The sequence below is a fragment of the Cavia porcellus genome, unplaced genomic scaffold (genome assembly GCF_034190915.1).
Source record: "Cavia porcellus strain 051 isolate PalLab524CR breed Dunkin Hartley unplaced genomic scaffold, mCavPor4.1 scaffold_7, whole genome shotgun sequence".
In the NCBI taxonomy this organism is placed as follows: domain Eukaryota; kingdom Metazoa; phylum Chordata; class Mammalia; order Rodentia; family Caviidae; genus Cavia; species Cavia porcellus.
In genome coordinates, this window is record NW_026947490.1 from 24,292,297 (window position 1) to 24,318,230 (window position 25,934).

Consider the following 25,934-nt stretch of genomic DNA (forward strand, 5'->3'; position numbering starts at 1 on the left):
ACAAATATAACCATTTGGATTGTGAGGAAAACTAGAAAGAGGATTACAATACTTGTATGACTGAACCCAATATTTGGGTTTACAATACCACTGGGCCACATTCCCAGCAATTTTTTTTGTCTTTTTCATTTTTATCAGTACCGGAGATCAAACTCATGACTGCCTGCTTGCAAAGCAGGTGCTTATGCCGCTGAGCTAAACCCCCAGCCCCACATTCCCAGCAATTTTTGATTCCTTTATTTTGAGATAGGGTCTTGCTAAGCAGGTAGCCTCAAAATGGAGATCCTCCCACCTCAACCTTTTTTTTTTTTTAGTTTATTTTTGATCCTTACATAATTCAGGTTGGTCTTGAACTCATTGTGCAGCCCAGGCTGGCCTCAAACTTGTGGCTGTCCTCCTGCCTCAGCCTCCCAAGTGCTAAGATGACAGGCATGTGCTACTATACCCGGCTTCAAACTTCTGAGTAGCTGGAATGATAGGTATATACTGTATAATTTTTTTGGTGCTGGGGTTCAAACCCAAGCCATGGTACATGTGAAAGTCTACCACTGAGCCATGCTTTAGTCAAGTTTTTTTTTTTTTTTTTTGGTCTTTTTCCTTTTTATCAGTACCAGGGATCAAACTCACGACTGCCTGCTTGCAAGGCAGGCGCTTATGCTGCTGAGCTAAATCCCCCCAGCCCCTGTCAAAAAAAATTTTTAAGAAGGGAGATGCTTGCCCTTTTTGTATTTTCCTGACATGATGACTCTACTATTTTGAGTACATTATAAAGACCAAAGAAAGGTGAAAAAACATAGATGTAAGTACTGGTGTCAGGCACAGTGGCACACATCTGTAATCCCAGGAGGCCAAGGCAGGAGGATCACTGAGTTTGAAGCCAACCTAAGCTACATAGCAAGACCTTTTATGATCAAAACAGAATAAGCAAACAAAAAAAGTACTCCTAATTGATCCAGAAGGCAGTATCTGTTTTTTTGTTTGTTTGTCTTTTTCATTTTTATCGGTACCAGGGATTGAACTCACGACCGCACACTTGCAAGGCAGGTGCTTATGCCGCTGAGCTAAATCTCCAGCCCCCAGAAGGCAGTATCTGAATGACTCAAAAGTTTTCATGTGTTTTCAGCTGTAAATTGTAACAGCCCTTTCTTTAATCTTTATACCTAAAAGGGTAAGAATTGTTCCAGGAATGCTTGTCAGCAACACCTGCTTTTTCATCCAGCTCAGAAAAAGATATTCTGTAATAATGTGCAAAGCTTGTACAATAGCGTCATGTGAATAGATTGGTAAAGTTAGCAAATATATATATATATTTTTAAAATATATTTTTAAAACCTGGCTCCAGGGGCCAAGCACTAGGCAGTGCATGGCCACTGAGCAGCAAATATATTTTTTAAAAAAAACAGATAAGAAGTACACACTGTCCATCAACTGAGGAATGGATAAAAAGATGTGGTATTTTTATACAATGGAGTACTACTCAGCCATAAAGATGGAAAGACTGGACACTTTTATAGGTAAGTGAATACAACTAGTTACCATACTCATAAGTGAAATAAATCAGACACACATGTGTAAACATCATATTGTCTCATTAGTGTGACAAACTGAAAGAAAAAATATATGTGTATGTATATAAAGAAATAGTTAAATAGTTATACTGCTGATTTCTCTGATTTCATTGAAGAGAAAGGTTTGTGATAGCATTATTCGGATATTTGAATGCAGATGTCTTGTGCTCTTGGGAGAATGATTTGGGGATGACAATGCATATTGTATGTATCATTGTTGCCTCCTAATTGACGCGTTCTGAAATTTTATTGTACTTTTTTTCTTCTTCTTCTTTCTTTTCATCCTTGAATAAAATGGATTTGGAAAAATATAAAATAAAATTGGTTTAAAAATCCTTCTGTCTCTGTCTCAGACAGAAGCTTTCTTTCAATAAATACTGCTCTTTAAAAAAATTGGTTAAAATGCAAAAAAAAAAAAAAGTGCAGGCTGAAGTGTGTCTATTTCTCAGAAGAAAAAAGCAAGGTGCAAGCCAGCACCTTGTCATCTGCAGGTGTGTCATATGTGGTGGTGCATGTTTGTAATTGTAGCATTTGGGAGGCTGAGGCAGGAGAATTGCTGCAAGCTTGAGGCCAGCCTGAGCTACATAGTGAATTCGGGGCAGCCTAAACTATATAGCAAGACCCTGTCTCAAAAAAAAAAAAAAAAAAAAAAAAAAAAAAAAAAGGCAAAGGCAGGTATGATGTCACCTTTCAGTTCATTACCTCCTTGCAGGAATTCTGAGAAATCACACTGAGGAAGGAAGCTGAGGTTTTGCAGTTCAGCGCAGGGGCCGGCAGAATCTGCCATCCTGGGCTTCTGTTTCCTTCTATTTCCCTGTTCCATGGCTCAGTGAGCAAATCACTCAGCTCTCTGAACTCAGTGAGCCTAGTATGCCATGCAAAGAAATGGGGATGCTTCCATAGAGGGGGTGAGGTGGTCACAGGGCGGGGTGGGTATACCGTGCTCTAACCGAGGCCCCCAGGTCTCAGCCCCAGGCCAAGGCTGGGGCTCAAAAGGAGACTGCTTGCCTAGCACAGGAGAGGCTCTAGGTTCTTATCTTTAGTACTGAAGATAGAAAAAACCCTCCCTCCTTCCCTGCCCAGGTTCTATAAAGCTGTAATGACCACCACCCACTACTAGGGATTGGACCCACTGATTTGCTCACTGAGCCATGGAACAGGGAAATAGAAGGAAATAGAAGCCCAGGATGGCAGATTCTGCCAGTGAATGCTGAACTATATTTTCAGCCCTTTTTTAAAATGATATATATGTATATATTTATTTATTTTGGTTTTTATGTGTGCTGGGAATTGAATTCACAATCTCACACTTGCCAGACAGGCACTGTGCTGCTGAGCTACATCCCTGACATTTTTATTTTAGTTTTTTGAGACAGTCTTGCAATGTAGCCTAGGCTGACATTGAACTCACAGAGATTCTCCTGTCTCAGCCTCCCCAGTGCAGCGACTACAAGCAAAGGTGTGTCATCACTCTTGGCTTTTTTAATTTTCTGTATACCTTCGAGAACATGTTTAATATACATCAGTGCTCTTTGTCTGCTACAAAGGGTAAAAGGGAATCCTCTCATTACAAGCTGACAAAGGTAAAAAGTAAAACAGTTTTACAATCCCGTGAACCACATGCTCAGAAACAGGGCCAGGAATGCACCTCGGTGGCACAGCGCCTGCCTGGCAAGAGCAAGGCCCTGAGTTCGATTCCTGGTGTCAAAAAAGAAACAAGAAAAATAAATAAATAAAGGAAACATTTGAGTTTAATACAAATGCGGTAATTCTAAGTTATTTACGACTACTTGTATAACTTCATACAGATAATAAAGTAGACTAAAATGCAAAGAAGGGAGAAATTAAAGAATGTGTATTGTACAAAACTAAAGTAAAATAAAGTGCATCCTAATATTTGGTAGAACTTCAGGCATTTTATTTTGCTACTGGGAATCAAACACAGGACCTTGGGCTGGGGAATTTAACTCAGCAGCATAAGCACCTGCCTTGTAGGCAGGCAGTCGTGAGTTCATCCCTGGTACTGATTTAAAAAAAGAAAGACAGACTCAGGACCTTGCACTTACCAGGCATGTGCTTGTACTACTTTATTTTATTTACCCGGCTGGCTTCAAAATTTGGATCCTCCCAAGTAGATGGTAAGGCTGTGCCACTTGGGACCCGCTGGACGAACTTTCACAGACAAAGCCTCTTGGAGCTCTGGCTACGAAGAGCTGAAGCAAGTGGGCTGCTTGCGTACATGGGTTGGACAACTTGGCAAGAACTTGGCTCAAAACTGAAACAAAGGGCTGGGGATTTAGCGTATAAGCGTCTGCCTGGCAAGCACAAGGTCCTGAGTTTGATCCCCGTAACAACAACAAAAAAAAAAACCTAAAATAAAGGCCAGGTATGGTGGTGCACGCTTGTAATCCTAGTGATACAGAGGAATGAAACTCCTGATCTCGATGTCCGGTATGACTTCGTGTTTTCTAAAATCGAAGGCTGAATTTTAGGAACAATGGAGGTTAAGAGCAGAATATATGTATTGAGAGATAGAAAGCTTCTGTCTGAAGAGAGACAGAGGGGGTCCTGAGCAGGTTGCCAAAGACTCTGTCTTTTCTAGGGACTTCTACAGAGCAAAACCATGAGGTGAGATGGGTCCAAAGTGGGTAAAACAGAGGAACTCAAGAGGCAGACAGGCAAGAGGTGGGACAGAACTATGGTCAACTAAGATTAACTATTCAAGTAAAATTGATTAAATTGGGGACAAATGGGGGAAGAGAGTCACTTAGCAAGTGGGCGTGGCTTAAAAGGGTAGTGCCTCTTTGTGTAAGGGGTTGAGATGGCGACTCCTGGCTTCCTCAAGGTGACCCATATGTATTTAGACTACCAATCCCTGATGTTTATATTTAGGGTGTGGTTGCATTTGTTTTGCCTTCTTTTTTTTTTTTTTTTTTTTTTTGGTCTTTTTCATTTTTACCGGTACCAGGGACCGAACTCACAACTGCCTGCTTGAAAGGTAAGTGCTTATGCCACTGAGCTAAATCCCCAGCCCCTAATAAAATAAATTTAAAAACCCTTAAAAAGGAATCCTGTGGTGAGAGACCTCTTGCAGGGCGCCGGCTCCCACAGGCAGACGTGGAATGAATCCTCCAGCTGGGCGTCTTACCTCTGACCCCACCACAGTCTTGAGATCTGAGACCTCTGGGCAACAGAGGCCGGGGATGGCACACAGCTGGGCCTCAGGTGTCACGCCACCAGGTGTTGGGGCATACATCTTCCTGGCTGTGGTCCTAGGAATCCAAGCCAGGGCTAGGGAGAAGCATCCCTGGCCATTTGGCCACGTGGACATATTCTGCTCTGAGGGTGCTCACCGCCACCCTCACTAAAGGTCCCAGACTGACAGGGTGTGGAGGGAGCCACCCGGACCGAGCACCTCCTTTGAGCCTACGGTGGGCAGTGCCAGAGCAGCACAGCCAGGGGGGAGCCTGGGTTGAGTTTAGGATTGGCTGGGGCCGCCGCGCCCCCTGGCAGCCCAGGCAAGCACAGCGGGTTTCCGACAGTTTCCCTCCTGCAGGGCTTTGCCTGGTACCCGGTTCCAATTTCACCACTGGGGAAAATGGCCTTGGAGTTCCGGGAAGGGGTGAGAGGGGCCAGGAGGAGGCTGGGCTGAGTAGTGGGGAGCCAAGGCCCACAGAACAGAGAAGCCCTTCTACTGCCACGTGTGAAATGACCCTGTTCCTCTTTGTGGTGTTTTTTTTTTTTTGTTGTTGTTTGTTTCATTTAGTTTGTTTTTAAGACAAGGTCTCCCTATGTAGCAGGGGTGGCCTTGAGGCCCCCATGATCCTCCTGTCTCAGAGCCAAATTAACAGTGAAGGAAAGGAAAGAAGGAGGGGACAGAGGTCAAAGGCCTGCAAGTGAGAAAGGTTTGCATACTTGGTGAAGAAGCACACAGCTGGATTTGAGTGGAGTAGAAAATTCAAGAGGGAAAGTGACAAGAAACATGGCTGAGCTGGGGATACAGCCTGGCAGCATGAGGTCCTGGGTTTGATTTCCCATATCAAAAACAAAAGAGGCTAAAAAACTAAAGCCAGGTGCCCTGGTGTTCATTCTTGTCCCCCAGCTACTTGGAAGGCTGAGGCAGGAAGACCTTGGAGTCTACAAGACCAGAATGAGCTGTATTATTTCATTCTCTCAAAACAGAAACAAACTAGACGTGGTGGGGCATGCCTGTAATCCCAGCATTTGGGAGGCTGAGACAAGAGGATCTTTGGGAGTTTGAGAGCAGTCTGGGGTTACAAAGTGAGCTCAAGGTCAGCCTGAACTGCATAGTGAGACCCTGTCTCAAAAAGATTAAAAAATTTTTTTAAAAAAGCAGAAACAGGGGCTGGGGATTTAGCTCAGCGGCATAAGCGCCTACCTTGCAAGCAGGCAGTCATGAGTTTGATACCCAGTACCAATAAAAAGGAAAAAGACAAAAAAAAAAAAGCAGAAACAGAACAGAACACATCTGCACAGGGCCTGCAAATCCTTTTGCTTTTTTTGGTCGCATCACCATCTTCCTTCCTCTTCTATGTCAAATGGCCTCCTGCGTCTTGCGTCAGGAATCTTGCGATGATCTTAGGGTACCTGAGTGATCAGCAACCACCTCACCCCAAGATCTTGATCCTTACATCTACAAAAAGGCCTCACGCCCGGGCTGCATTGCTGGGGGATCCAGCTGTAGTGAAACTGGAAATCAAAACAGAAACCCGAATTTACAGAAAGAAGGTTTCAAGCAGTGAATGCCCCTGGTGTAGCTGACTATCCCTGCAAGTCTCTCCTTCTGGGGTCTGCAGTCTTGAAGGCTGTCTCGAAGGCCAGGTAGATCTAGGGCTGGTGACTCTTGTTTTCCCAGTTTTAGACAGTCACCTACTAAGTGACCGACAGCCAGCTGCAGAGCTGGGAGCTGAGAACAGCACTACCCAGCATTTCACAAGACGAAGGCCAGACATTGTCTGCGTTGTTACCCGCTGGGTATTTGGTATCTGTAGGCCCAAGACAAGTCATAGGTTACTGGAAAAACCTCTTTTTTTTTGAGCCACGATGGCCTCAAACTCAGTATGTAGCCCAAACAGCCCTTGAACTTGTGGCAGTCTTGCCTCAGACTCCAAAGCAGGGATTAGTGAGCTGCACCACCACTCTAGACAGAAAAAGCGCCCTAAGTCCCTAACTGCCCCAGATTAAAAACAGACCAGGCTTTGGAGGAGCAACAGGTTGGCGGGCCAGGAGTCTGTTGATCTTTGTCCTGAACAGGATCTCTGATTCTGTCATCACCATGTCCTCTCGGTTGCCAGGTATGGTGATGGTGATTTCCACAGGGGTAAGTAGTGGATACCTGATTCCAGCCCACTCAGGGAACTCTAGGCAAAAAGAAGCTGTGTAAATCCTGGGGCTGGTCGGGGGCTGGGGATTTAGCTCAGCGGCAGGCGGTCATGAGTTCGATCCCTGGTACTGGAAGAAGAAAAAAAAAAATCCTGGGACTGGTTAAGACCAACTAGAAAGTAAGTCTGAAAGGGAAAAAAGGAAAAAAGAATGGAACCAAGTATAATCTTACCTTGTGGGGAGGCTGAAGCAGGAGGATTGAAAGTTTGAGCCCAACCTGGACTGTTTCCTGTGTTCGCTTCTCTCATTGTAGAATCTAGAAAAATGAAATGGCTTTTTTTTTTTTTTTTTTTTGGTCTTTTTCATTTATATCAGTACTGGGGATCAAACTCATGACCGCCTGCTTGCAAGGCAGGTGGTTATGCCACTGAGCTAAACCCCCAGCCCCCAAAATGTGACAGTGGGCAGGACTCTGCTAGAGAGGAGAGGAAGGCAGGACTAAGAGCAGGTGGCTGTGACCCAGCGCATTGTGTGCCTGTATGAAGGCGCTGGCCACAGCCATTGCTCACTGGAATTCATAGCACTGAGAGACGCGCCTTCCTTCCCGCACTGGGGAGCCCTGGCCCTGTCTGGCTTAGCACCTCCTCCTCTCCTTGACTCTGAGTTTCCTTTCTGGCTGTTTTGGTCAGGACAGACGAGGAGCTGTAGCAGTGAAGGACTCTCAGCTGGCTTGTGGCAAAGGTTTATCTCTTGCTCACCCCACGCATCCGTCTAGGGCTTGTCCAGGCTTCTGTCTGCACACGGTAATGTGAACGGCAGCTCTTTTTTTGCTTTCTTTCCTATCCCCTCCCTCTTTCCTTGTTCCATTTGAACATTTTCTTCCTATCTCACAGTACCTCTTACACATTTTGCTCCTTATGAACACTTTCATTTTCTCACAGCACAGGAAAGGTGCTGATCTGCAGCTCTTAGAAAGCATCTGCCTTTGAGAGGGTATAGTAGTAGCACAGCGCATATCTTTGACCCCAACACTCTGAGGTTGAGGCAAGAGGATTGCAGGTTAAAGCCTGGCCTGGCAATTTTATTTTATTTTATGTTTGTCTTTTTGAGTCAGGGTCTCGCTATGCAGTTCAGTCTAGCCTTGAGCTCACTTTCTAGCCGAGGCCGGTCTCAAACTCAAAACAATTCTCAGGGCTGGGGATTTAGCTCAGCGGCATAAGCGCCTGCCTTGAAAGCAGGCAGTCGTGAATTCGATTCCTGGTACCAATAAAAACGAAAAAGACAAAAAAAAAAACCAGTTCTCCTGTCTTAGCCTCCCTAGTGCTGGGATTACAGGTGTGCACCACCATGCCTGGCTTTGGCTTTTCAGTCTGGCCAATTTAGCAAGATCCAGTCTCTCTCTCTCTCTTTTTTTTTTTAACCGGTACCAGGGATCAAACTTACAACCACGCGCTTGCAAGGCAGGCACTTATGCTGCTGAGCTAAATCCCCAGCCCCAAGATCCAGTCTCAAAACTTTAAAAATAAAATAAAAAGACCTGGGAACATAGTTCAGTGCAAAGGCCCTGGGATCAATCCCCAGTACCTCGAGACAAAAAGTAAGAATAAAAAGCCAGGCACAATGGTACACAACTGCAAAGCAGTAGGAGAATCACAAATTGAAGTCCAGCCTGTGCAATTTAGGAAATCAGCAATATCCTGTCCCAAATGAAAAAATACAGAAGGGTGGGGATGTGGCTCAACAGGAAGGCCCCAGGTTCAATTCCCAGTGCCACCAAAAATAAAAATGAAAAGTACTGGCTTTGTAGGGAGCAGAAGAGCATTTGCCTAGCGCGGTTCAGCTCCTAGCATCACAAGCAAATAAGCAACAGGCAAAGCAGTGGAGCCACTCTTGCTGAAGTTTCCTATTGCCATGCAGAGACTAAGTCACTCTCTGGCCTCCAGAGAAATCAGGAGAAAGAGGAAAAGCCCAATTTCCCAAACAGGCCGTTTTGCTGGGGAGAGATGGGCAGTGGTTATTTATCTACCCCGGCCTCCTGGGATCATCCTACAAGGAAAGTAACTTTGTGTTTTGTTTATAAGGAAAGTAACTTTGGATCATCAGTGCGCCTTTTGTTTTCTGTTTGTGCTTTGGTCAGCCCTTTCCTTCTTTCTTTCGTTTTTTTTTTTTTTTTTTTTTTCCAAATATGGTCTTGGTATGTAGTTTGTGTAGTTCAGGCTGGTCTCGAACTCTAACCTTAGGGTCCAGGCAAGCCTCTTGCAGCAGCCTCCCTGGTGCTGGGATGACAGGTGTATGCCACTAGGCCTGACTTTTTCAGCCTTTTTCTATCTCTAGAAGCAATCTCTTCTCCTTGGTCTCTGTGAACACTTTTATTTATGGAATCCAATGTTGCCTGATTCTAGAATCCCTAAAAGAAGCCAGTTGAATTCCTTAGAGGTGGGTGACATGGCACAAGACTGTACTATCAGCTACTCAGGAGGCTGAGGCCAGAGAACTGAATGTTTCAGGCCAGCCAGGACAACTTAGTGAGACCCCATATGAAAAGTTAAAAATAGGCCAAAGGCCAAGGATGTAGCTCAGCAGCTCAGTGGCTTCCTGGCAAGCATGAAGTCAAGGGTTCAAAAAAAAAAGGCTGGTATGCATGTCTATAATTCCAGCATTCTGGGAGGCTGAGGCAGGAGGATCCCAAGTTCAAGCCAATTCTGGGGAATTTAGTGACCTATTGAGACCCTATTTTAAAATAAATAAAAAGGGCTGGGGATATAGATCAATGTGAAGGCCCTGGGTTCTATCTCCAGTGTCACAAAAGCAGAGGAACAAGACAATAAGTAAATAAATAAATAGGCCTGGCTTTGTGGCTTGGAACTCCCTGGGTTCAATACTACATAATGAAAAACAGTCCTAAGTTGTATTTCATTTTTTGACACTTTGAAACCTCAGGTGTCAACCAATAATCCTATTTATTTCAATCTAGAGTATGAAATAAATTAGTGAATCTCATCTAACAGTTAAATTTAAGGGGCTGGGGATTCTGCTCAGTGGCATAAGCACCTGCCTGGCAAGCGTGAGATCGTGAGTTTGATCCCCGGTAAAATAAAAAATAAACAGTTAAATTTAGCAGGAAGCATTGAGTTCAGCTCCCCATATCAAATAAAATGGAATATTAAACACTGGAATGCATTGTAGAACTAATCATTGTTTTGTAACATTTTCATTTAAATCGTATGCCTTAGAGCTGGGCACGGTGGCACACACCTGGAATTCCAGCGCCTGGGAGGCTGAGGCAGGGAGATTATCACAAGTTTGAGGCCAACCTAGCTAGCTATATGGCAAGACCCTGTCTCAAAAAACAAAAACAGACAAAACATGTGTGTGTGTGCACACACTGGCCTGCAAGGAACACACATCTCACTGCATATCCCATGTCTCTGGTTCAAAGCCACATGATGAACAGGGTCTACTGGTTTTGCTGTCACTCTCCAGCCTTCTCAACCCACCACACTGCTTCTGTGTCCGCAGCAGTGCTGTCCTCCTGTCGCATCTTCAGGTTTCCCCTGGGGTTCCCCTGAGTGCTCCAGATCCCCAGGCTAGCCCAAGTGTCCCCTCAGACCTTTCCCCAGCCCCCAGGCCTCCCTCCAGCTCTGCCCATCCTGCCCAGTCACTGTCTCAGTCACTGTCTGAGGACAGGTCTGGCCCTTCCGTTGGACCGGCTGGGAGCTGTCTCTACGTCTGCTGTGGCCCCGCAGGACCCTTCGTGGCCCTGCCGAGAGAGCTGGCCCACAGTGAGAAGGCCAGAAACGTGAGTTGACTCAGAAGCTGGAAGGAAAAGAGGTGGCCTCGGCAGGGACCCTCAGGCACAGGGAGCTCAGGGCCCCAGGGGCCTCTGCCTCTGGCCCTGGGAACTGGAGCGGCCACACTCTGTTCTTCTTCCAGTCCGCATGATTTATTTAAAAGCTGGCTTGTCTGACCACTCTGAAGGCCTCACCTCCACCCTCTTCACCCTGCCCTGGTGGCTTATGGCAGTGTTGTGCTCAGGTTTTTGCACCTGGAAGAGCTGAGGTATCCTACAGCCTTGCTGGCCTCCCCGCTAACCCAGCATGGGGGTTGGGCAGGGAGCAGTTCCCCAGAGGAGCAGCATGGCCATCACTCCAGGCCCACCTGGGAACCCCACCGGTGTCCCTGGCCTTGGTGACCTGGATATAAAGACATCTGATGCGTCTGAGGCAGGCAGGGCAGGATCCTGGCAGGGGGGAGAGGGATGCCCACTTCTCAGCTGACCTTGGGGAAGGGGTCAGTCCTGAGGCACAGGGGGGCCTGGTTGGAAGCTGGGAGAGAAAGCAGCCCTAAAGGGTAGGTGATGAGGACCGGGGATCTAGCTCAGTGGCACAGCGCCTGCCTGGCAAGCGCAAGGTCCTTAGTTTGATCCCGCTACAAAAAAAAAAAAAAAAAAGGTGGGTTACGGTGGAACTGGAGGGGACAGTGGGAAGACTGCCCTGTCCTCAGCCAGTTCTTAGTGGACATTCAGCCTATTCACAGCATCTATGTGGGTGCCACCCCCACCCAGAGCAGCTGGCCATGAAGAACCAGGACATTCTGAGCCGGGGACATTGCTGCCACCGATTGCCTGGGGCTATCGGAGCTCTGAAGTGGATTTCCTTCCCAGGAGCTGACTGGACCTAGGGGATCAATAAAAACAAATGAAAACAAAACAAAACAAAACCTGCCTGGCTTTCCAAGCCAAGACTGGGGCCTGGGATTGGACTTTTGTTTTTTTAACTCAGGACTGAACCCAGGGCCACCCACAGGCTAGGCAAGCGCTCCTCCACGGAGCCCTTTTTATCTTTCACTTTCAGAGAGGGTCTCTAAGTCACCACAGTGCTCAGGCGGGTCTAACTTTCCATCTTCCTGCCTCAGCCTTCTCAAGTGACACACAAGAGGTGTTAGAATTTGTACTTTAGCTGAGTGGCTATTAGCAGGCCCTGGGCAAAGTCAGCCCGGGTCTAGGGAAATAGTTCCAGCATTTCAGGGAAGGGAAAGCAAAAGGTGGTTGTCACCTCAGGCTCAAAAGAGACCCAGGCTCAAAAGAGACATCATTTTGAGGACATCACACAATTGGTGGGCTCAATCCTATCTTGGTAAAGACAAGGAAACTGGATCCCACATCTCCACAGCACCCTGATGTATGTTTGTAACCCAAATATTCTGGGAGGCAGAGGCAGGAGGATCTCAAGTTTGAGCCCAGTTTAACAATTTAGTGATCTAGTGAGACCCTGTGTCAAAATAAAAAAAGAGCTGGGGATGTAACTTAGTGCAAAAGCCATGGATTCAAATCCCAGTAAACACACACACGCAAAAACACACAGGCACACACACCCTATAGGGAGTTAATGAAGGAGTGCTGAAGGCCGGATGTTTCCTACAGCCTCAGGGCTGCCCAGAACAACAGAGAAGTCACTCAATGTTTTTCCCTTTGGTTGAGATGCCAAGTGGCCCAGGGTGGCCTTGCGCTCTGGGACTCAGGGACCCTCCCACCTCAGCCTCCCTGCAGTGGCTAGGACTCCAGGCATGTGCCACTGCTTCCTACCGTCTCACTTCATTCTCACTTCATTCTGAAGCATCTTCAGCCTTACTGTTTTGATTGCAGTGAAATAAACACAACATGCCCACGCCAGGGCCGCCAGAGGGGCGGGTGGGGACTGGATTGAAGGAACAGGCTGAGACCCAGCTGGGGCCCCTCTTGCTCCAGCCCCTGAGGCCTGCTGTGCCTGAAACTGGATTGATGATGACTTTTCACCCTGCTGAGCCAGTCAATTCCAGACTCTGCTGAAGACTGTGACAAACTGACACACGGCCTGAGGAAGGGAGCCTTCCCAGAGAGTGGCGGGACACAGCCATTGAGGGGACAGAACCTCAATATGGCTGTTGTATGGGCTGACAAGAGGTCACAGTGAGGTTACGGTGTCACCTTCCTCCAGGAAGACAAAAGACAAGGCCCGAGTGGGAAGGCCAAGTCCAGCAGTAGCGGGGACTTGAGGTTCCAGCCACACAGCCGAGCCGTGGGAGCGGCCTGTGCTTTCTGGCACATTTGCTGCAGTGCGGAATGTACAGTCCAGCCTCCTGGGAATGTTCTGCATCGCTTATGTCACAACAGCAGGCCGGCTCTGGGCACTGTTTGCTGTAATCAAAGGTTGGAAGCAACGTCACAGAGGGCCCTGCAATGGGACACATGCTGCCTGAAGAAAACAGGGGGGCCCCAAGGGAGGAGAAGTGTTGTCACTCAGGGGCAGAGTCCAAGGGTTCCATTCCTAGTATTGGAAAATAATAATAATAATAATGAGGTGGGCATGATGGTGCACACTTGCAATCCCAGCACTTGGGAGGCTGAGGCAGGAGGATCCTTGTGAGTTTGAGGCCAGCCTGGGCTACATAGTGAGCTCAAATCCTATCTGGAGTAACAAGCCCCCCCCCCCAAAAAAAAGCAAGAACAATGGGAAGAGAGTGTTTGAAGCCAGGGTGGTTAATGGCAATGTATCATTTACAGTAATATTTCTTTTTTGGTACAAGGGATCCAACTCATGACCCTGTACTTGCCAAGCAGGTACTGTGCCATGAACTATATCCCTGGCCCTGTAGTAGATTTTTTTTTTTAAACAAGAAGTTTATTTAAACAACAAGACACTTGACTTAAAGGGAAAACTATCTAGAATTATTTTTTTAAAAAGAGTAATTTATTCCTACTTAAGGACAGATTGCCCTACATGAAACAGCTACCTACAAAAAAGTTATAAGGGGCTGGGGATTTAGCTCAGCGGCATAGCGCCTGCCTTGCAAGCAGGCAGTCCTGTGAGTTCGATCCCCGGTAGCAATAAAAAGCAAAAATACAAAAAAAAAGAAAAAAAAAGTTGTAAAATTGCCCTTGGTTTTACAGTGATAAACAACAAACATTAACATTCTCCAATCAAACAGAGTATTGCAAGGATTTTTATGTTGTCTTTTCCATCGAAACTGAGAGCAAAATAACTCACTGAAATATAAGGATAAGGGCTGATGAGCACGCCACTGATGGAGAAAGGGAATATTTTCACGGAAGCACTATTTCCCCATCGCATCGCCACTGAACTTGGGCACTTTGTATGTGCTGCCAAAGCAAGCGCTGCGGGGAAACAGCAGCGCATCTGGTGTTGCATTAACGCTGTTTAGATATAAATTATTTATTTTGAAGTTTGTAGAACTGAATTTTTAGTTATAACTAAGCACCGGCTTGTGAAATTCCTAAATGTTTAGCAATTCCCTCTTGAGAACTGGCTCCAGTACACACTGAGATGAAAATGAATCCAAGAGGAGGAAGTGAAGGCCAATTTTTTTGTTTTTTCAGGGCACAAGATTGAACCCAAGAGCCTGAAATGTGCTGGGCAAGCTTGTGCCACTGAGCTACCCCACAACCCCCAAAGCCTAGAAGTCTCTAGACCTCTCACCTTATTTAGTCCTGCCCACCCACATCCAGTCCTAGGATACATCAGACTCATTCCTACTTCAGGGCCTTTGCACCTGCTGTTCCCTGCTTATCATAGGTCATTCTATGGCTCACTCTCTTACCTCCTTCAGCACTTTGCTAAAATATCACCTCTGAAGAAGGGCATGGTGACACACACCTGCCATTCTAGCACTCAGGAGGTGGAGGCAGGAGAATTTCTGAAAGTTGAGGCCAGACTACATAGCAAGACCTCATCTCAGTGGGGCTGGGGTTTTAGCTCAGTGGCACAAGCGCTTGCCTGGCAAAGATGAGGTCATGAGTTTGATCCCCGGTATCAAAAAAATGAAAAAATAAAACCTCATTTCAAAAGAACAAAAGTAAAACCCAAAACCTCAAGCCTGGTGGGGCATGGTGGTACACACCTATAATCCAAACCTTTGAAAGGCTGAAGCAGAAGGATCTCCATGAGTTCCAGGCCAGCCTGGGCTACATAGTGAGATCCTATCTCGAAACAACAATAGCAACAAAAAAACGCTCAAGGCTGTCTCCAGTACTGCAGCTACCCCACTTTACAGTCTATCAGTAACACTCTTCAGGCCTCCCGAGCTGCTACTATGTACTGCTAAAACCTCCTTGTCATTTTATCTATCAGCTGTCCCTCTTTACTAGAAGGTCACTTCCAGTAGAGGATTGAACTTAGTTCCCACTGGTTTTGCAGGGAAGGTTTTCATTTTTGTCTTTTTGACAGTAGCAAAGTTTCATTAAAAGTAGAAAAAGAAACAGGCTCTAGAGCGAATTTGGGTCAAGGAAATGTAGGAAAAGAAGTCTGCTGCAAGAGGGAGAACACAGGCCACAGTTTGTTACTGTTGCTGTTGCTGTTTGGTTTACTGTGGTTTGGTTTGGTTTGGTTTGGTTGCTTGGTTTTTTGAGACAGGATCTCACCATGTAGCCCAGGCTAGCCTTAAACTTAGTGATCCTCCTGCCTCAGCCTCTCAAGTGTTAGGATTATAGACATGGGCCCCGCACCTGGTTGTCTGGATTGATTTTTGTGTCTCTCCCACACTCAGACAGAGTGTCATAGGTCTTCAATAAACATGTGTTGAATAAAACACTGTAAATTAAAAGCAAAGTTCAGGGCTGGAGATTTAGCTCAGCAGCATAAGTGCCTGCCCTGCATGCAGGCAGTCGTGAGTTCGATCCCTGGTACCGATAAAAAGGAAAAAGAAAAAAAAAAAAAAAAGTAACTTCAAAACCATGAGTAAAAAGGATCAAGATGCACTATGTAGCAATACTCCATGATAAATATGCTCATTATGTATTGTAAGCATATACGAATCTCAAACTTTTAAAAATAAATAAGTAAATAAAATAAAAGTATGAATATAAATCACCCCTCACACTGGGTGGAAATGGCTGGGGTTTTTCTATTTGTTTCTTTTCTTCAGTACTAGGGCTGGACCCCAAGGCCTCACACTGAGCTACATCCCCAGCCTCCTAGTTTTGGTTTTGAGATAGGATCTCACTCAGTTGTGCGGAATGGTTTGGAGTTTGTCAGCTTCCTGCCTCAGCTTCCCAAGCATCTGGGACCCCAGGCCTAGCAGCGCAAATGATTAAACCACATGTGTCTACTGCCCATTCAGTCCCCTGGCTGGCATCTGGTAGCAATTATCATCATCAGCTTTACTGGAAAAAATACTTCCCGACCCCTTCCTGTGTTGCCTGACTTTGTCCTCAGGCTCAGAGGTGGTGGCAGAGGAGAAATGCCAGAAGCCCGGTGTTTGTGGAGTGGATGTACCAGGGCAAGGGGCACGATAAACAGACAGGGAAGATGGAGAGAGTCTGAGGCTGAGAAGTTCCATGGAGACAAACCAAGTGTGGGAGAGAGGTAGCAGTTGGGAGTTGGCTTTCTCCATCAAATTGCAGGTTTCCGAGCTGGTAAGAACTGAGTTCTAGAAGATTCAACTTTTTTTTTATAAAATGTTGTTTTTATTAGTGCACATTTCCAGTGATCCTCCTGGCTTAGCCTTCAGAGTCCTGGGGTTATAGGTGTGCACTCCCACCCAGCTAACAGTACATAATGATTACATACATCCAGGAGGTGATACATCTATGGAACATTTTTGTATCGATTGCTTTTTGAGACAGAGTCTCACTAGGTAGCTCACACTGATCTCAAATTTGTACAATCCTCCTGCCTCAGCCTCCTGAGTGCTGGGATAACAGGCATGAGCCACCATGCCCAGCTCATAACACGTCTTAATTCTAGAAGATGCTAGAAGAAAAAGAAGAGGGGGAAAAGACTGAGATGTTGTTCTTGAATAAGCAAAAGGCCCAGAGTTTCTGGGGCTCAAAGGAAGTGGACATTTTAAGAAGGAGTGGATTTATTTGTTTGGTTTGGTTTTGTTTTCTTTTCGTTTCTTTTCTTTTTTTTTTTTTTTTTTTTTTTTTTTTTTTTTTTGTGGGGGGAGGGAACACGGTCTTGCTATGCATTTTGAGCTGGCCTTGAATTCACTTTGTAGCCCGGCTGGTCTCTGAACTCACAACAATACTTCTGCCTCAGCCTCCCTAGTGCTGGGATTACAGGCATGTGCCACCACACCCAGTTGAAGGAATATATTTCAATCAGGTAGGATGTGGGCCGGGGATGTAGCCCGGCAACACAAGTGCCTGCCTGTCAAACACAAGGTCCTAAATTTTTTTTTTTTTTTTTTTTCCGGTACCGGGGATCGAACTCATGACCGCCTGCTTGCAAGGCAGGTGCTTATGCCGCTGAGCTAAATCTCCAGCCCCTCAAGGTCCTAAATTTGATTCCCAGTATCAAAAAATAAATTAGTGAGTTAAACAAAAAATAAATCGGGTAGGGTGCACATGCCTTTTATCCCAGCAAATGGGAGGCTGAGGCAAGAGGATTGTTGTAAATCAGAGGTCAGCCTGAGCTACATACACAGTGAGTGAGTTCAAGGCCAGTTTGAAGTACACAGAGAGATCCTGTCTCAAAAACAGAACAAAACAAAACCAGGTAGATTTCATCAGTGGCAGAAATGTGCATTTTCCAGAAGTCTCAACAACCAGTGTCCTCTCCATCCACATGCACTTCTTACAGTGCGACCTTGGCTTTGACCTTGCTTCCACCGAGTGTGTGTATGGGGGGAGTTCCCTCCGTGGAACATGGGCAGAACGTGCCTAGCTGAGGCTAGAATGCCTCCATAGCCCCCAGGGTCTGGGACATCGTGCAGGCTCCACCCACCACTCAGTGAGGAAGTTCCACTGGTGCCCACAGCTGCCTCGTCCAGCACCAAGAGCCTGAGTCACCAGGAAGGGCCAGAGTGTCTCTAGACCCCTGAGAGGGCTAGGCTTGCTCCAGCCCTCAGTCTCTGAACCACCTGTGATGGCTGGAACACAGAAGAGCCGCAGGAGTCAGATGTGATGGCACACACCTGTCATCCCAGCACATGGGAGGCTGAGAAAGGAGGGTCACTTGCTGTGAGTTCAAGGCCAGCCTGGGCTACATAGTGATACCCTGTTCAAAAAATAACAGCAAAAAACACAAACAGAAAGCTCCCAGAGGCTCCTGTTGAGAGATTGGCTGCTGATGGGGTTAGGGAAGAGAGGATAATGAGGGCTCCCCTCTGTCAGCTGTATAAACTATAGGTGGCTGAGTGGCATTACCAGAAGTGAAGCGCACAAAAGTGGCCGGAGGATCCTGTGGGGACCCTGGTGTCTATCTCGACTGCTGTTCCTTTGTCCCCCCTGAAAGAGTTTTGGCCCAGACAGGACACTGTAGCTGGTAAAGCCTCAGGCTGAACCAAGGAGTTCCATCTCCCCCACCCCTAGGAATTAACCTGTGACTGTATCTTCCCCGCCCCCTAGGAATTTACCTTTGGCGCCAAAAGAATACCAATGGGCTACCTGTGCATCACTAATTCCCCCTTATTTTCCACCCCTATCCTAGGCTACTTGCCTCCACTTCATGTGTTCCATGGAGAGATCACCGACCCCAGGGGGGAGATGCCACACCCCAGGGGATCAGGGGTGTCTCTCCCCGCATTCTCAAAATAAAGGTCATTTATATTTCATAGTTCTTATCTTTTCAGCCACCACCAGTCCCCCACAGTTCTATCATATGGTTCCCTAACCGGGAACGGCAGACGAGAGACCCCTGGGGCTTTCCCAGTTTGAGTCCCCTGCCTTTCAGGACCAGGACCAGACTATATCCTGCATTAATTCCTCACTTTTACACTCGGGAGCTGTAAACTTGTTGGTGCTGGCTCACAAACAACACCGACCCAGTTTACCACAGGTGAGCAACCCCCAGAGATTGCCGCTGGGTCAGGCCCCAGGCGGGTTTTCTCCCCTTTCTGGGGGTTCGCTTGACACTGTCACATACTTAGATAGCCCAAGGCAGAGTTTTCCTGGGCCAGCCTGTGTCCACACTGAGAGGCTCTCACATCCTTCAGAGCTTTTTAAGTCCTCATGGGTAGAGCTATTACTAAACTCACATGAAATCCACTCATATATACTGGTGACGGCCAATTATTACGAGCTTTGAAACCATATAATACCCATCAGTCTAGAGTAAAATGTGATGACGTACACTTAGTAGACCACGGGCTGTTGCCTCATCTGGCTCTAACTCTGTGGGCCAGACCCCACACCAGATTTTATCTTGGGGACCACTTCTTGTCCCCCCCCCAAAAAAAAATCTACGGCTTATTACACTGACCAAAGGTTAAAAAAAGCCTATCTATGGCTTATTACACTGACGACAAGTTTACAAAACTCTCTATCTTTAAGCCTTTGTTTTGAGAATGTGTGTCCTCTCCCACCAGCGTCCCTTTGTCTCCTCGCAGCTTCCCCTTTCCCACCATGCGCTGACCCATTCTCTGCCGAGATGGGAAAAATGAGCCCAAACAGTGTTGAGAGATATGTGCAGGCTGCTTTAACCTCTCAAGCGTTTTCCAGCCCAGACAGTGTTGGGAGATACTGCTGCTTTAAGCTTTCACTCCACGCCCCAACTCGGTGTGGTATCTCCGCTCTCATGCCCCACTCCGGGTTGCGGGGTCAGCTCTAACACCACGCCCTAATCTGTGCCTCAGGGAGCAGCCCCAGCTTCACGCTGCGTCCCAACCCCCAACCCCCCCCCCCCCCCCCCCCCGTGAGCCACCACCGCTCCCCTACCTTGCACCTTTCCGGTGCAGTCCCAGCCTGCCCCCCAGCGCTGCATCCTGGTGCTCACCCCGCCTTCACTCTGAGTACCCCGCCCCCACGCTGGACGTGCTCTTCCCTCGCGCTGGACCACAAACACAGATAAACAGTAGCTCGCTAGCTCGGCTCAGAGATGCTATTTTTTACATTCACAAACCATTTAATCAACGTTAAATAAGCCGGCAATAGATAAGACTTTGGCTGATAAATGGGAAAGTGGCCAACTGGTGATTTTACCAGCCTTGTTTATCAATTAAAGCCTTCAGTAATCTCCTAAACATTTAACAACTAAAATTAAGAGGTATTTATGAATTTCTTTTGCTATAAACCACCAGTAATGTTCTATGTTAAGCTTACTGCCTATAATATACTGTATTGTCACCAATCTCCTGTTTGACAACTAAAATTAAAAAATAATTATAAGTTCCTTTTGCTGGGAACCACTAGCTCTTTTCCAAGGTGGTATGATATATGCAAAACAGCAAAACCAACACTGCAGCGGAAGCCAAACTTAAATCCTTTCCAGCCTGTCTGCCTGCCCTGGCTCAGCCCTCCACCAAGCCATAATTAACTATATTCAACTGATATTAAATAACACCATAGCTGATTTCTCTCCTAAATAAAAAGGTAAAAATTAACAGGCCATCCTCTAAATATCAGATAGCATTAAACATTTTAATAACATAAAGAGATACTTATATATATGACATAAATGTCAGTTCCTAAAATTCTCTGGACCTGTCCCTATAAGAAGTCATTACTAAAATTATAAATACCCTGTTGATTATATTTAACTCCTGCATATTTACTTAATTTTACAGATACCTTCTACTGTAGTCCAGATCCCAATCAAAAAGGCAAAACTTGACCTTCAAACCTCATAGAGACCTTAATATGGCTTTTCATATTTTCAACAACAGAGATAACACTTGTGACACTTGGAGTTCTGAGACAGGTAAACTGACACAAGGTTGAGATGCCTGCCCCCCTCTAGGGAGTGGCGTGACAGCCCCAGTGCTGCCTCCTCACCTCTCCCTCCTATGGGCACATAAAGCGCCTGCCTACATTAACCATAATCCTCTCCTGCTTATGTCACATACCTGGATGTGACAATGACCCATCAGAAACCACCCCATAGCCTCTTCCTGTCCTAGCAGCCCGCCCTTGGCCCATAAAGGATGAGACCACTTCCTGATTAAATGAGACTTGATTGGACTTTTCAACTTGTCTCCATCTCTCTTTGTCTCCCAACCTGTTTTATTCATCCCCATCCCCCTCCAGGTATATACCCCACGGATTGATCCACGGGCCAGATCACCCCCCCCCCACGGACCATGCTTCAAATGCAGTAGAAAGCATCGGGCAAGAGAGTGCCCCATCCTGGCATTCCTTTGGGATCTTACCCCAGGGCTACTGGACTGTCTTAGCCACCAGAGAGTGGGTAAGCCATTCTAACTTCCAGCCCTCACAGGAAATGCCAACACTACCAGATTCATTGCCGACAGATATGCTTAAACTTGCTGCTCAAGACTTACGGGGCTCGGGGCCAACAACAGCCCCCCTTTATGGGTGTCCGTCTCAGAGTCCAAGTCCCACTAAAAGTCTCAGGTAAGACATTCTCTATATTTGTGGACATAAAAGCCATATATGCAGAGTTCTTCCTGAATTTTCAGGCCGCTATAGTAAGTCCTCAATCTCTAGAGGGTATTAAAGGTCAACCTATGCCATTTACAAACAGGGCCTATTTCGAGCAGGTTCCAGACTGTTTCTTCCCAGTCCACCCAGTGGTACCAAATCTTCCCTCCACCACTCACTCTACAGTCCTAAATCTTAAAAATGCTTTTTATTCCCTTGTGTTTATACAGGCTGACCCAGATACTGAGGCCTCAATAGCTCACACCTGTTATCGCTAGTAAACCTCTCCTCAGTGATATAAACTACCCGCTTCTTTTCTTATTCACCAGTTTCTCAGACAACCCTGGTCAAGACTGACAGATAAATTTTGTCTTCTCACTTTGTTTATATTTTTTCAGAATACATAAAAGCCTTTCATACAACCAGGGAGACTGCTGATATACTTGCTAAAGTTCTGTTACAGAAAATCATTCCAAGGACTACAACCAGATTAAAGTGACCCATACCTGATATTCTTGGCAACCTCAACAGTGATCAAAGTTGTTAGACTGCCATCCTGGTTTCACATCACTCAGGCTAAGTGGTGCCCTTTCAGCCTTAGATCTAACCATCCTGTTGCCTACTCATCTCTGCCTTACCAAGGCCCCAAAGCCACAACTCTCAGGCTGTCATGTTTTGTCATCTAATTTGGTTTCTAATTTCTTATTCTTTTTACAGCAGGACTCTTAACAGTATTTCCTAAAGACTCCAAAGTCATGCATACCAGAGACAAGCCTTACTTACCTTCCGTCTTAACCTTTACCCTTTCAGATGGGGGAGTAATCACCTCTCATAACTTCACTCCTCCTAACCCCACACTTATTTTTCAGAATTCTACCTTACTGTGGCAATAATTCTACCTCAACATGGTCCTGATATAATGACATATCAAAATCAAAAGCACCTTTCCTTTTACCTCACCTGGGTCCTTAAATATGACAGTGCCATGCCTCCTCATAACATCTGCCTTCGTGATTCTGCCTCACTCTAGCTGCTGATCAGGCCTGGAGCCCTCAGAACCAGAGGGCCAGAATGACCCTTGCCCCGGAAGTGATTTCTCTGGACTTTTTGTCACATCAAAGGTATGTTGACAAACCTCCCGGGCCCCAGGTTCTTCCAGCTGCACCCGCTTGCTTGAACCTCTGATCTGCAGAAGCCAACTCATGCTACAGTAAGCTTGGGAGTTCTTTGCTATGCAGCTGTATACAGCTGGAAGCTTTTTTCCTTTGAGACAGCGTCTCCTTATCCAGCACAGACTGGCCTCAAACTCACAGTGATCCCCCTGCCTCAGCTTCCCAAAGTACTGGGATTAAGGGTAGGCATTACACATCCAGCTAGAAACTTTTTCTTTAAACTCTTTTCTGGGTGCAGTAAGTAGGAAGCAAAGCTCCAATGTGAGAGAGGGCATGAAGGGAGGAGGTACAAGAGTCTGAGAGAGAGAGTACAGTAAACAGTTAAATACTTAAGGAGCCAGGTGTGGCGACACACACCTGTAATCCCAGCACTCTGGGAAACAGGCTGGAGAATCTGGAGTTAAAGCACAGCCTGGGGAATTTAGTGAGACCTGATTTCAAAATTTTAGAAAAAAACACCTTTTTTAAATGCGGCTGGGTATCTAACTTGGTGCAAAGGCCCGGAGTCCTATTTCTAGTACTGGGGAAAAAAAGTATAAGAAATAACTCAAGTGCATGTCAACAAATAAATGGAGGCCAGGACTGGTGGCACACACCAGAATTCCAGCCATGACCGGCTGACGCAGGAGGATGGCCGTGAATCTGAGGCCAACCTGGGCTCCGTGAGACCTTGTCTCAAAACAACACAAAAGGAATGGCTAGAATTTAGGGTGACCACACAGGGAACTCTGATTCAGCCATCGTGAGGTGCAGCCCCATCTCTAGCAGTGTGGAAAGAGCTCACACAACGCTGGAAGGACCACAGATGCCAAGGGCTTGTTAGGCCATGTGCCAGGCCCAGCATGGATTATCTAATTGTGATGCTGAATCTTGGTGACACATGAGTTTGAAACTGCTGATGAGCCCAAAACCAAAAATGTCTCGAACCCTGCAAGTGATCCTCCTGCCTCAGCCTTCCAGGTGCTGGGAGTATAGGCAGGCACCAACACACCCAGTACTAGTACATTTTAAATGGTCATTGTGAGTTGGCATAATGGTGGTGAACACTTGTAATCCAAGATACTAAGAGGCTGAGGCAGGAGGAGTGGAAGTTGGAGGGCAGCCTGGATAAGTTAGCAGGAACCTGTCTTACCTGTCTTGAAATTTAAAAAAAAAAATTTTTTTTTTTTTTTTTTGAGACAGGGTCTCTCTATGCAGTTCAGCTGAACTTGAGCTCACTTTGTAGCTCAGGCTGGTCTCAAACTCACAACGATCCTCCTGCTTCAGCCTCCCGAGTGCTGGGATTACAGGCGTGAGCCACCCATGTCCAGTTTGAAAAAAAATTTTTTTTGGTACCAGGAATGGAACTCATGACTTAGGCTTGTCAGGCAGGCACTTACTCTGTTGAACAAAATCCTAATCCCTAAAAACTGTTTATTTAAAAGGGTAGGTAGGCAGCACAGCGCTAGAACACTTGCTTAGTGTGAACAGGACCTTGGGCTCAATCTCCAGCACAGCACCACAGGGGAAAAATAACTAAAATGGTAACTTTTATGTTAGGTATAGTTTTCTTGTTTATTGATTGATTTAGTGAGATGGGTCTTTACGTATCCCAGGCTAGCCTCAAACTGGTGATGCCTGCCTCAGCCTCCTGGGCGCTGGCATCACAGGTGTGTGCCCCCATGCACGGCTTTGTGCTAAAATAAAACAGGAGGGGTGGGGATTTAGCTCAGTGGCATAAGCGCCCGCCTGGCAAAGTGCGAGGGGCGCCTTTGCTCTGCAATGAAATTGGAGAACAACATAAAGCGCCCCCAGGAGGCCGCTGCCTGAAATCAGCGAGGGACCCTTGGCAGGGCGGAGGATTCGCACCCTGATATGTGGCCAGTTAGCCCGGCCACCGCTGCCTGGGGTCGGACAGAAGGTGTCCCCTAGTAGACGCTGGAGGAGAGGGGACTGGGAGCGGCAAGGGCGACGCGGCAGGCGGGGGCGCTGTAGGGCCGAGCCCCATGTGGAGCAGCCGCTCGGCTAGGCTGGAGAAGTGAGTGAGGGCGACAGCGCCTCCCATCCGGTGTGGGGGTCTCGGCTCGGATCCCGGGATGGGTGGATGAGACGGGGCGGAGCAATGGGGCTCCGAAGCCTTCAGCGTCGCTGCTATTTTTATATCACATCACTCTAATGCTTCCCAAAGAGCATCTGGCTGGCACAGACTGCGCTACCCCCAGGATGTGGGGTCGTCGTGGCAACCTCTTCATCACTAGGTGCCGGGGCGGGGCCTGGCAGCCATCTCCATGGAAACAGCCAGACCCACCTCCTGGAGGGAGAGCTCGCTGTTTAGAAGCCCCTTACTGAGCTGGGGCTCCTCCCACCAGCTTCTCTGCCTCCTCCGGGAGGCCCCCAGGATTGTTCCCAACACCTCTGCGGGGCCTAATCTGGCTCCCAGGCTGAGTCCTGGCCCTGAGAGGGGAGGAAGAAGTCGTGGGAGCTGGGTGCAAGGAGGGGATGTTTGAAAGCTCAGGCCAGAGAGAGGTCACCAGGAAGATCCGGAACATTCGTTCAGTCAGCAAACATTTATCGAGGGCTTACCATGAGCCAGGAACCGTGCGGGCACTGGAGACTTAGAGGTAGATGAAACAAAAGCCCAGTCTTCCAGAGCTGATGTCCTAGTAGTTGTGAGGAGACAGGTCCTGAATAAAACAGCAAAACGTACAGAGCAGCATTGCTTCCAGAAATATAATGCGAGCCACATGATTTGAATTCTTGTTTTTTTAGTTTTTTTGCTCCTCTCTCCTTTTTTTTTTTTTTTTTTTTTTGTCTTTTTCCTTTTTATCGGTACTAAGGATCGAGCTCACGACTGCCTGCTTGCAAGGCAGGCTTTCATGCCGCTGAGCTAAATCCCCATCCCCCCCCCCCTTTTGAGACAGTGTCTTGCCTTGTGGGCTGGCCTTGAACTTGCTTATGGAGCCTAAACTAGCCTTGAACCCACAGAGATCCTCCTGCCTCAGCCTCCCAAGTGCTGAGATCACAGGCATGCACCACCATGCCTGGCCAGCATCTCACTTCTGTAAAATGCCCTACTGCCACATGTGCCATTTCAGTTGGCAGAAGGGTGACTGCAGTAGTCCAGGTGGTAGATGACAGCAGCTGGACTAGCAGTGGGGGTGGCCTTTGTGGACATTTTGAAGGCCAGGACGACCGGATTTCCTGCTGTCCAGGAGGTGGGGCATGGAAGGCAGAGGTGTCCAGGTCCCTGCGGAGATCCCGGCCTGTACTCCCAGAGGTGGGTGGCTGCTTTGTAGCTGCAGGAAGCAGACAGTTGGCCGCCTCTGTACAGCCCCACACCAAGGTGCCCTACCTGACAGTTCCAACGCTCGCTGTCAGCCTAGAATCCTGCACTCCAGGTGGCTGAACCCAGCCCTGGGCAATTTAGCAACTTTTCTATTTCAAAATTGAAAAAGCTGTCAACCAGGTGTGGGTTACATCACTTGTAGAGGGTGGCCAGGGTTAACCCTGATAAGACTCAGGTAGGCGCTGGGCCAGGAGCCAACCGCAATTCTGCCT

At 47.1% G+C, this 25,934-nt stretch overlaps 1 long non-coding RNA gene across 1 annotated transcript; it reads right to left on the reverse strand.

Annotated features, from left to right (window-relative positions):
* Positions 1–2,497: 2,497 nt before the first annotated feature.
* LOC134476879 (uncharacterized) lies at positions 2,498–25,162 on the reverse strand. Its single transcript, XR_010048665.1, has 4 exons — positions 24,960–25,162; positions 7,144–7,227; positions 6,782–6,949; positions 2,498–6,278 (listed from the first exon to the last, which is right to left on the reverse strand). It is a non-coding gene; the product is annotated as an uncharacterized LOC134476879 (long non-coding RNA).
* Between the last annotated feature and the right edge of the window lie 772 nt (positions 25,163–25,934).